At 39.4% G+C, this 12,360-nt stretch overlaps 1 protein-coding gene across 1 annotated transcript in view; it reads right to left on the bottom strand.

The window, feature by feature from the left end:
• The window catches only part of ZCCHC24 (zinc finger CCHC-type containing 24), a 139,207-nt gene that overhangs the window by 96,532 nt on the left and 30,315 nt on the right, over positions 1-12,360 (bottom strand). The window lies entirely within an intron of this gene.

Below are 12,360 nucleotides of genomic sequence, written 5' to 3'. Positions count from 1 at the left end.
TAGGAGGGGAACGGTCACTTTTAGTGAGGAGGCAGAAAAAATTCAAATAAATAATAAAAGTTAACTAGCTTTAAATCATACGCACTGCTCTCACAAAAGACCAGAACCAGGAGAAGAAAAACCAACTGAAAATGAAAAAGGAAGAATAGAGAGGGGAAGACATAGAAGAATAGAGGGGATGGAGAGACAGGGAAAGAGGGACAGGTAGAAGCAAAGATGATGACAGAGATGAGCTAGAGAAAGGATGGAGACAGAGACAGCGGAAAAAAACAGAGAGACAGTTCCCCTGACCTAGTGCTGCTGAAACCATTGCCAAGAGGACAGGGAGACTTTTCAAGTTTTTCTTCCAGCAGAGAGATCCCTTCCAGGATTTGAGGAGAGATAAAGCCTGGGAAGCTCCTTCACAATCCTCCCCACCCCAAAATCAAGGAAACAGGGTGAGAAAAGGAAGGGAGGGTCCTCTGAGCATCTGAGCAAAACTGAAATATGAACAGCCTGGGAATTCCCAGCAGGATATCTTCTTGGGTGTGAGGAGGCCGGGTCTGGGGCTAAATCACTCCACTGTGGATGTCCATGGTGGGAGCTGGGGAAGGAGTTAGCTGCTGAGAGGGAAACTTGAGCAAGGCAGAGATGAGCAAGTGAGCCAAAGTTGATGAGGAGCCGAGTAGGAGCAGGCACCCTAGAGGGAGAGGAGCAATGGACAGGAAGGGAGTGCAATAGAGAGACAAGAACACTGGATTGGGGGTCAGAAGGGGGAAATGTCCAATCTGACCTAGACATCAATGATCTGTGTGAAGTGGCTGGATTTGTCCATGTCCATAGCTCCATCCCATTTTAAATCCTATATTACCTGGGAAATAAGAGACCACTAGCAGTGTCCATTGGGAGACTGGGGAGCAGGCTCTCCCTGAGCCAGCAGGAAACCTGCAATTCTTAGCACTTCCCATTTCCTTCTTAAGAAAGCATAATCCCTTAGCACTGGCTCCCTGATGTGCTGAATATAGATGGATGCCATTACTCTCCTTCTGCCTTTCTCAGCCTCCCTCACACTTTCCCTGTCTCTCCAACTATCTCTTGACCCATCTGCCTTTCTCTCCATATTTTCTCCCCCTCTCAACCTGATTCTGTCTCCCCTATCAATACACAATGTCTACAGTTCACATGAAATTAATCCCTCTCCCTGATGACCCCATAGGAACCAACAGCACAACCCCACAGAATTTAGATTCTGAGGGAGCTTCAGAGATCACCCAAATCTAAATCCTTCAACTTGTAAATGACTAACCAAGGTGCAGACATATGAGGAGAATGACATATCCTAAGTAAGCAGGGTACTCGTCGGCAGAGCCAAGATGAAAACCCATGGTAGGGCAGCTCCTCCAAGGGTCCTGATAAAACCAGCCAGAAGTACCCACTAAAGAGACCGTCCAACTTTCTCCTGCCAGACAATCCAGTGCCCACTCTATTAGTAATGACTGACCCCTAAGAGTATTGAATCAAAGAACTAATAGACATATTTGGCCATGTGAATTTGAACCAATCTATTTCACACGACCATCATGAGAAAAGCACTTTGTCAGCTTTAACATGCAACAGAATTATGAGTTATTCTTCTTCTAAGCAAGGAGTAAGGCAAATCTTTGCTTTAAAAAAAGTTATGTAATGCTTTCTAAAACCCAGTATGTATGACTTCTGGTTTATCTTATTTGGTGTAGATTTGGCATAGAATCCCAGTTCTGCCACTGACTAGCCATGTGGCTGTGAGCAAGTTACTCTGCTTCCCTAGAATTCAGTTTCCTTATCTGAAAAATAAAGAGAATGAAATAAAAAATTCACTTTTAGCTCTAACATTAAAAAGGGGGAAAAATCCTATTGTCTCATTGTCTTCCATTGGAGTGAGGAAAAGAGGAATGGAACAGATGTAGATGTAGTTATTTTTTGTTCTTGGAAGAAACCCAGGGAAGAAAAATGAGAGTTTCCATTGATTTAGCCATTTCTCCCATCTCTCAGGGCACAATTGATGGAATACCACTATTCCTGCTCAGCATACTCCAATAATTTCCTATCACCAACAAGAGCTTAGGACCAGACTCCTCAGCACAACATCCAAGATTCAAATCACTTATGTCTATATTTGAGGCTGGTAAAGCTTCCCAGAATGGAGTGTGAGGGCTAAGAGAAGCCAGACCTTTGGGAAAGGAAGTCATCCCAATCTGACCCTATCCCTACTCAAACCTCCTGTTATAAACCCCATGGGTCTTTTTTTCTATCAGAAGTCCTAGGACCATGAGATCTTGAGTGTAGAACTGAAAGCTTCCTCACAAGTTATCAAGTCCAGTTCACTTATTCTTTTAAACTAAACTTTTTTTTTCAATGAATAAAATTCATTTTTCTCTTCCTCCTAACTTATTCCACTTCTCCTCAGGAAAAAAATAAAAAATAAAAAAAAACCTTGTAATAAAAATGGATAGTCAAGCAAAATAAATTCCTTCACTGGCCACATACAAAAATTATGTCTCATTCTTCATCCTGAATCCATCACTTCTCTGTCAGAAGATGTGAATCACATGCTTTGTGATGGTCCTTCAGAGCCTCATTGCAGAATTTCCTCCTTCTAAAGATGGCCTAGGGATTTCAAGAGATTTTAATCTGAGGCCTAGGGATATTATGAGACTTGCTTAATATCACAGAGGTAATAAACATAACAGGCAGAATATGAACCCAGTTCTCTGACTCCAAAGTTAATTCTTTTTCCCCTGTATCAATATACAGTGGAAAATGGAGGCAAGAGGCATTTTATTATAGGCTAGGTTCACTTTTGATAATAAATAATTGTAATTTACATTCATATCTTATACTTTGATGGTCACAAAGCACTTTTCTCCCAAGCTCAAGGTTAATAATGATAGGTGTTATTACCCCTACTTTACAAATAACGAAACTAAGCCCTAGAGAAAGCAAAATAGCTCTCCCATAGACACACAGCAAATCAGAACCAGAACTAATAACCCAGTCTCCTGAGGCTAAGGACAGTATTCTTTCCACTAAACCACACTGCCTTATTTCTTTTAGGCCCACTGTCTAACTAGGTCAGCTTCATTATTTTTCCTAGACCTTACATCCAATTTTTCTAGAGGTCATGATCTAGTACTTATTTCCAGAGTAAAATTAAAAGCTAAAAGTTCTTAATGCCCAGGAAAGCTAGAGCTCTGAAGCTAGGTCTACACCAGCCCTACTGCCTTAGGTTGTGGACCCTCATTCCCCTTATCCTAATGTAAAACCATAGTGTGTGCATGAAACTTAACTCCTTAACCCACTTAGAGCAAACACCCAGGAATTGACCTCTCTCCGTATTTCCCTCCCTTCTCTTGCACTAGCCGTTTTCCCCAGCCATCTCTGGAGAGTGAGAAGGAAATGGAGGGGCTGGTGAGCAGCCCAAAACTCTAAGACCTGAGCTCCTGGGATTGAAAAAAAAATACATCTGAGGTCAGAAAGCGGGTTTTTGTTGGCGTCTGGCCAACTTTAAGCCTTGTACAGGAAACCCATCCAGACCTGCTCCCAGCCCACAGAAATCCAGAGCAGCAACCAATCAAAAAGACTTCATTGATAATAGATCACATTTATATGTTTTCCATGCTAAGGCTGTGGCCCAGGATTTGGAATTAGGAGAAATTAATTTTAATACCTGTTCTTCCTCTCATGAATAGTGTGATTTGGTTACTTTATCTGTAAAATGAGTATGATCCAACTTACGGTCTGCTTTACAGGACTATTGTGAAGAAAGCATTTTATACTTATTTAGGGCATATTCAGAGTCATTCTTAAAATTTACAGAGCATTTTCTTCACAATAGCCCTGTGAAGCAGGTAGTATAGATATTACTATAAGGATAAGGAGACTTGCTATTAGGAACCCAGCTAATAAGTAGTTGAAGCAAGATTCAAATTCAGATCTTTTAGTTTCAAGTTCAGTGTTCTTTCTACTCCACTGTACTGGTTTAGAGTGTGCTAGGTATTGTGAGGGATAGAGAAGTATTAGAGAGTTCCTGCCTTTAAGGAGCTTATCTTCTACATGGAAATACAGACTGCACACAAAACTAACAATATTCAAGCAGTATACAGTAAGTGCCAAATGGGAACTATTGTTAGCATAATCTAGTAAGGGAGGCAGCTGGGCTGTGAGATGGGCAGTAGTAACAGCTAGGATTACTGCCTTGGATAGCCAGGCAACTTAACTAGCCTCTCTTCCAAGCCTAGGATGCCTACAGTCAGCTTGTAAGATCTGGGGAAAAAATCAGGTTTTCACTGCTAGTGAATTCAAACTAGCCTGTATATCATTGCTATTGCAGAGAGAATCTTGGGAGGAGAGAGAGGTCCTAGTTTTCTAGGACCTGGGAAGGAATTATTAAGGTGACATAACAGATTGGTTACGGTTGTGAGTTTTTCCCTTTCATCTCTGCAAGTATGCTGCTGATCATCAATCATGTGGAAAAGGTACCTAGGAGCATAAATGGAAGTGTGTGCATATGTAAGTCAGTAAACATTTATCCAGTTTCTTCCCATACTCAGGCACTGTGTTAAATGCTGGGTATACAAAGAGAGACAAAAGATGGTCCACAAGAAGCTCACAGTTTAATGGGGAAGACAAGACAACAAATAAACAAATATGTACAAACAAGCTACATACAAGACAACTAGGAAATAATTAAAAGAGGGAGGCTCTAGAGTTTAGGAAAGGCTTCCTGTAGAAAATGGGACTTGAAGCTAGGACTTAAAGGAAGTTAGGGAAGTCAGGAGGCAGAAATGAGAAGGGAAAGTATTCTTGGCATGAGTGACAAAGAAAATGAAGTAGCCAAAGAAAATGCCCAGGGCTGAAACATGGGCGTATTGTTTGTGGTACAGCCAGGAACCAATGCCACTGGATTGAAGAGAATGTGGTGGGGAGTAAGGTGTAAAAAACATGGAAATGTAGCAGGGAGTAAAGTTTTGAAGGTGTGTGTCTTGGGTGGTTTGTGTGAGCCCAGAACTATATAGGTAGCCAGTTCCTGAGACTGGACACACATATGTGATTTCAGGTAGCAACAACATGTCTTAGTACTTAGAGATTCCTCTCTTGAACTCCCATGGCCATGAGAGGCCCATCCCATAAGGACATAATAAATAAAGATGTGCTTGCATTAGGATTTTAGAAGAGGGAGAGATCAATGTGGACTGAGGAGGTCTATAAAGGCTTCCTGAAGTAGTGGAGAGATGGAACTTGACCAATGGGTAGGATTTTGTTTTGTGAAGAGGAAGAAGGAAAGTGTCTAGGTGGTAAAACAGCAAGAATTAAAAATGCGAAACTGGAAGATTTAGGGTTTATTCAGAGAGCCAGAGGGCTGGAGCTAGAAGGGACCAACCCTTTACCCCATTTCAAAGATAAGGAAACTGAGGCTCAGAGAAGGTAATTTAGTTATCCAAGGGTGCTCAAGTAAAGAATGGTAGTAAAAGGACTGAATTTGTCAATGCTCTTTCTCTTATACTTCAAAGGTAATGGAGAATTGTGGCTTAACCCATTCCTAGCCTTATCCTGCCCAGCCTAAGCAGTCCTGTCTCAATCTCTTGGCATGTCCTTCTCAGTGAAGATGCTAGAAGGACTGCTGAGTTAGATTAGATTTCTCTGAACAGATATGTACACTTTCTTCAGGTATATATTTTTTCTCTCCATCATCTGAAATCCTGAGACCAGATCGAAGGTAAGGTAGCAGGAGAATGATTAGGCTCACTAAAGAATAAAAAAGAAATCAAAGCAATAAAAATCCTGTGTGATCTAGACATTAAAAGAAAGTTAAAAAGTTCCTGGTATCCCTACCCAAGGGGCTGCTGGGTGGTACAGTGGATGGGTTTGGAGTCAAAAAGACCTAAATTCAAATCTAGCCTCAGACACTTACAAACATCTGTAAAATGAGATGGAGAAGGTGATGGCAAACTATCTTTGAAAAGAGAACCCCAAATGGGAAAGGAAGAAAAAAAATTGGAACTCAAAATTTAACAAAAATGAATGTTGAATAGCATATTTCCACTCTTTCTGTTATTGTCTGCTTGCATTTTTGTTTCCCTTCTCAGGTTATTTTCATCTTCTTTCTAACTCCGATTTTTCTTGTGCAGCAAGATAATTATATAAATATATATATATACATATATTGTATTTAACATATACTTTAACATATTTAACATGTATTGGACTACTTGCCATCTAGAGGAGGAAGTGGGAGGAAGAAGGGTAAAAGTTGAAACAGAAGGTTTTGCAAGAATCAATGTTGAAAAATTACCCATGCATATTTTGTAAATAAAAAGTTATAATAATAAAAAATGAATGTTGAAAATTGTCTTTAAATGTAAGTGGAAAAATAAAATATTAAGAAAAAAGGAAGGAAGGAAGGAAGGAAGGAAGGAAGGAAGGAAGGAAGGAAGGAAGGAAGGAAGGAAGGAAGGAAGGAAGGAAGGAGGAAGGAAAGGCTCATAGGCTACCAGCCCCTCTCTCTCTGGGTAGTTGGGAAAATCAAATGAGATAATAGATGTGAAAATCTCCACATTAGAAACACTTGTATTCTAAAGCACTATAAGCTGAAATGAAGACTGGTGTTCATGGGAAAGTACCTATTGAGATCCATATTTACTCAGAGCAAAATACAATAAGTTTGTCAGTTTGGTGGAAATACCACTTAAATCACATTGGTTTTCAACAGTGACCAGCCTGCTGCAATCTCACTATAGAAAGGCCTTATCACGAGACTTCTCATGAAGAAACAAAACTTCTCTCCCTTCATGAGCCACTTGGAGATTTAAGCGGCAATATGAAGGCACAAGGTCATCACTCACCCATTCCATTATGTGGTTTAGACTCCTCCATTGTCACCTCCACTGACATAAGTCAGAGTTTATACCACTTCCCTGCCTAAAACCCTTCAAAGTCTTTCTGTTGTTTTAGGGACAAAACTCAAGCTTCCAAGCCTGGCATTTAACAGCTTCCACAATTGGGCTCCAATTTTCTTGTTTAATTTCACTCTATTCCCTTCATGGACTCTATGTTTCTGCCAAACTGGATTACTGGTTGTTCCCTGATCTCATTCTGACCTCTCTTGATTGTTTGCCATTGCCCATGACATCCCACTTTCTTCGATGTAGATGTCAAGTGGAACCTGCCAACAACCACTTCTCTACCTATTGAAATCCTTTTCTTCTTGCAACTCCACAAAGCCTGCCTTGAATATTGTGAAGCCTAGTAACTCCATGAGACCTACCTTGAACCTTACAGATAAAAGTGACCTCTCCCTCTTTGAGTCTTTCATCTGTCTCTATCCTACCATTGCTATATATTTATCACATTCAAATTTGCAACATAATTATTTGTATAAGTCTTTTAGCATAGCCACATTCTAGTACTTCCTCTCTCCCCCATTAAATTACAAGCTCTTTGAGATCGAGAACTGTTTCATTTGACCTGTATATTTCCAGAGCCCAGGACAGTGAAATTACATCTAACTTAATTTAACAAGCACTTAATTGTCTACCATGTGGTAGGAATTATGGTAGGCAATGGGGATGCACAAGATAAAAATCAGTCACTGTCCTCAGGGAGCTTGTGGTTGCCTTCATTCTGGCACAGTCCATAAGTAACAGGGAATCCCTGAAGATGACTAAAAAGGAGAATCACATGATCAGATCAGCACCTAAGGAAAATTGCTTTGATATAGCATATTAGAAGGCAAGCGGTGATGAAGACTTTAATAAACTAAAATGGCAGCAATAATGTGAGTGGAGAGGAAAGGCTAGATGGAACAGATATAGAGATATAAATGGCAAGACTGGGAAACTGGTTGAATATTTGAAGTGAAAGAGAAAGAAGCTGAGGAAAAGGTCAAGATAATGAACAGAAGACAATAGAAGGATGGTGGTCTTTTGCTCAGAAACAGGAAGATTTGGAAAAGGGGAAACTAATGAATTCAGTTTTAGACATATTGAATTTAAGATGTCTCTAGGATATCTATTATAAAATGCCCAGCAAGCAACTGATGATGCAATACTGAAGCTCAGGATAAAGATGGGGCAAGATATACAGATCTGGGAGTTTTCTGCCTAGAGTTGAGAGTAAACCCATAAGAGCTAATGTAGTTGCTGAGAGATTGTATATAGGGTCCCAGGATAAAATCTGACAAACGTTGTGTGATGTATCACTGATGGTTACAAAATAAAGTATCAAGCAAGATAATACTTGGTGGCCAGAATTATACATTGGATACATCTATCTTTCATGAGCTGACAGACATTAAGTCCTATAAGTATAGAACTCAAAATATTCAGGATAACTTAACTGAAACTGTATTATTATTATAAATTGAACCATTGTCCATCATTACCAGCACAATATTGATCCATGAGAACTTTAAAAGGATGTTTTAATACATGTTGCCATATGAAACACTCACAATATCCCAGCTACAAGGAATGGAAATCTTTCTTAACAGAGACCTAGCAGAGGAATGTGGGAACAAGATGAATACCTATCATTCCCATAAATCCAAGAACACTTTCAATGAGCCTAAAGAGAAAAAATTTACATCCTACCTCTTAATAATTTATATTAAACAGTAATTTTATCAGCTTGTTCATTAGGTATAAAAGAATACAAACAGGAAAGTGACTTGTCCTAAGACCATTCCCATCTCAATCCCATCAAATAAGAGGACAGCATAATAATATCAGAAAAGATAGAAACGAAATAAAAGCATCAGTAACAATGATGAGAATAAGATAATGATGAAGATTGCTGATATTTATATTATTATTATAAAGCCTTTGAAGAAACAGCATGGCATTATGAATAAAGAGCTAACCTTGAGTTAGACCCGAGTTCAAATCTTGCCTCTGATGCATACTGGAGATGGGATTGTGGGTAAGTCATTTAATCTGTTAGTTCTAGGAAAATCTTTAAGACAATAAATTGCAGAGCAAGTACTGATCTTCTTTAGAAGAGAATGTTTCTTACCAGGAATTGTTTCTACCAATGAAATCACAGATCTGGCAAGGATGAGTGCATTTTTTGATAAAGCCAAGGTTTACATCATTTAATGTGTATAATTTTGTGGGGTCATTGTGAGATAAAGGATGTAAAAGTGCTTCACTAACTGTACAGCAGTATATAAACATAAGCTATCCTTACAGATAGGTAGATAATTAATCAAACACATATTTTGTGCCAGGCACTGGGATACAAATTTAAAACAATTCCTATTTTCAAGGAATAGTTATATTTTCTATTACATTCTAACAGGGAAGAAGAAATGGCAACCATGCCAAACACTCAACAGTCTGGAGGGCAGGCTGAATGTCAGAGATCCCCCAAGGGGAACAAAATTACTAATCATGTATATACCAAGCACATACAGGCAGAGTGTTAAGTACAGAAGATGAGACATTTCTAGCTTCATGGTGTTTATAGTCCATAAGGCAAGAATAAAATATACAAAGGTGAAGAAGTTGATGTTGATGCTACTATCTATTAATACGGAGTTTAGAAGAATTAAAGATCATTATGATTTGAGAAGGATCATGGAGAATTCAATGAGGAATCTGGATTTGAACTCTCTATCCTCACAGAGTTTAGAATTAGCCCTGACTCTGTCACTAGTATAGTTAGTAAATGGGCCAGGCAGAGGCCCCCATCCTCAGTAGAATGATCCTCTTAGATGAGGAAGCCTGACTAGTTCAGGGGTAACAGTTTGAAAGGGTTTTCAGATAGGCAGAAAAGCCAGCCCTAAGCTAAGTAGCCCAGAGTCACTGCCTTTACAACCACTTTAAAAAGGATAACTCCCTGAAAACTTGCCTCCAAGGATATGAAAACTGCCTGATGGCATTTTTCCTGCCGGGCGTTTGGCAGACAGGAAGGGTGTCATGAAAACTAACTCCTGTGCCCTTCCCCCTTTCTCACTGCATCCTTGCAGCTGTTCTGGTTCTAACAGGGAACTCCATTTAAGCCATTTATATGTCATTTACTAGGCACCAGAGACTACAATAAGTGCTCTCTATTGTTATAATTATTTCATTTGATCCTCACAACTACCCTTGGAAGTAGGTGCTATTATTATTCCCATCTTACAGATGAGGAAACTGAGGCAAACAGAGGTTAAGTGACTTTCCTGGAGTCACACAACTAGAAGTATCTGAGGCTAAATTTGAACTCAGATCTTCCTGACCCCAGACCTAAAACTCTATTTTTTGTGCCATTCGACAAAATTTTCAGTCATCATCCAACCTCTGCTTAAAGAATTTCAATGACAGGGTTTTCACTACTTCCCAAGGCAACTCATTCCATTTTAGAACAACTTTAGTCGGCTTGAACTTTTTCCTTATATTGAGATGAAATCTGTCTTTTGTCAGTTTCCACTCAAAAACTCTTAATTCTGCTCTCTGGGGCCAAGTTGGGTCAAGCCCTTTAGATACTTAAAAAACAGATAACAAGTTCCCATTAAGTCTCATTCTCTTTACATCCTTCAATTAATCCTGGAATGCAATAGTCTTCATCCTGGATCCAAATATCAATGTTCTTCCTAAAACTGTGAGATCCAGAGCTGAATACAATAGTCCAGCTGTGTTCTGACCAGAGCAAATGTATTATGATATTTGTCAGTCTGGACTCTCAGCTTTACTCAATGAAGTCTTAATATTCCACTCACTGTTTTAATGACTATGTCATATAACTTTTATGTCAAAAACCATGAACTTCTATGTCTGTGAACATCTAAGAACTTCTATGTCAAGAACTTTTTTAAAGAATAATTTTGTCCATCTAGATTTTGGCATTTGATTTCTGATCCAGAAGTAGGACTTTACATTATTTTTGTTTTGTCATTAGATTGGGTCATAGTCAAATGATATTTCTGAAACTCAAAAAGATGTGGTGCATCTTAGGGTACACTTCTAATTAGTGACAAACTAGGAAGAGAGCCCAGGTCTCCAGTTCCACATTTTTTCCCCACTGTACAATGAGAATTTATAAGACAGTACAGTAGAGTCCCAGTTTCACTTTTATTGCTTACAGTGTAATCGAGAAAACCAGACTAAATGAGGGTCTCTGCAAAGAAGTGGTTACAGATGTCATGTGTACATTTCTTTAGCTCTTCCCTAAAGGAAGTATTATGTGATGATGTAGTGATTATAAAAAGAGACCAGGTGGGAGGGGAGGGCCAGGTAAAGGTATCCTTATTTGACTGTCAGAGTTGTGACATGTATCGTAAACCTGAAAATGGTCTAGGTCAGGGGAACTAAAAGGTAGCCAAAGCCAAGGCTTTCCCAGAATCTCTGCCTAGAAGGAATCATCCCAAGAGGCTTAAGAAGTAGGAAGACCATATGTAGCATCTTTTCTAGCCCAATATGGCAGCCTAATTTCTAGGGGGGTAGGGAGAAATGAAGAAAGTTGAACCACTTCCACATGAAATTCAGGCTGAAACTGATTTAGAGTTTGGTAGAACAGGACTATTATCTACTGGAGGGATGAAGAGAGGGATTGTTTTGCTTTTATTTTTCAGTCGGGACCTGCTGAAACTGCTGATGTAGGGAACTCCAGAGGAAGAAATTCCCTCTGCCACTGATACTTGTTCTACAATCTATTGGATTAGGAATTTGCCTGGAGCTTGAGAGGGTAGGATACTTGCTCCGGAACATATATATGTACACACACATACAAACACACACACACACACACACACACACACACACACAAAATATGTGTCAAATACTGAGCTTGAACCCATATCTTCCCAACTCAGAAGCTGATTAGAAATCCAAGCCAATTAAGTAAGAATCCCAGAGTATAGAATTCTCTGTGGTATTGTGAAAAGAGCATTGACTAGAAAGTCAAAAGTCAGGGATTTGAATCCTAACTTTGCTACTTTCTAGCATTACTTAAACTCTTGAAGCTTCTAAATGAGAGTTAGCAGGTCACCCGTCAATTTTAAACCTTGAGGTTCCTAAGTTGGGGATTCTGGACTTGCACCTGGTATTCTCTATTATGTTCAACTACCAGGGATATATTTTTAGACAGTTCTATCTTTGTTCTTATACCTTTGCTAAATCTCTTTGCTAAATGGCTCTGATTTAATAAAGGGAGTACCCAGTAAGAGAGGCTTGATTGCAGCAAAGATACTAAGAATGAAAGCAAAGAGAACATGAAGCTTCCAAGGGTTGGTCAGGTGCACATCAAGCCTAAATGGCATCTTGCCCATGCTGTTCTTGGTTCAGTTCTCTAGGGCCAAGCAGAAAAACCCCATCTCTCCTCCTGACAATCCTTCAAATATCAGTGCTCCACTGACTCTTCTTTTCT

The sequence above is a fragment of the Sarcophilus harrisii genome, chromosome 2 (assembly GCF_902635505.1).
Source record: "Sarcophilus harrisii chromosome 2, mSarHar1.11, whole genome shotgun sequence".
Taxonomy (NCBI): domain Eukaryota; kingdom Metazoa; phylum Chordata; class Mammalia; order Dasyuromorphia; family Dasyuridae; genus Sarcophilus; species Sarcophilus harrisii.
The sequence above is the reverse complement of the archived record's forward strand: the minus strand, read 5'-3'. Positions and strand labels throughout refer to the sequence as shown.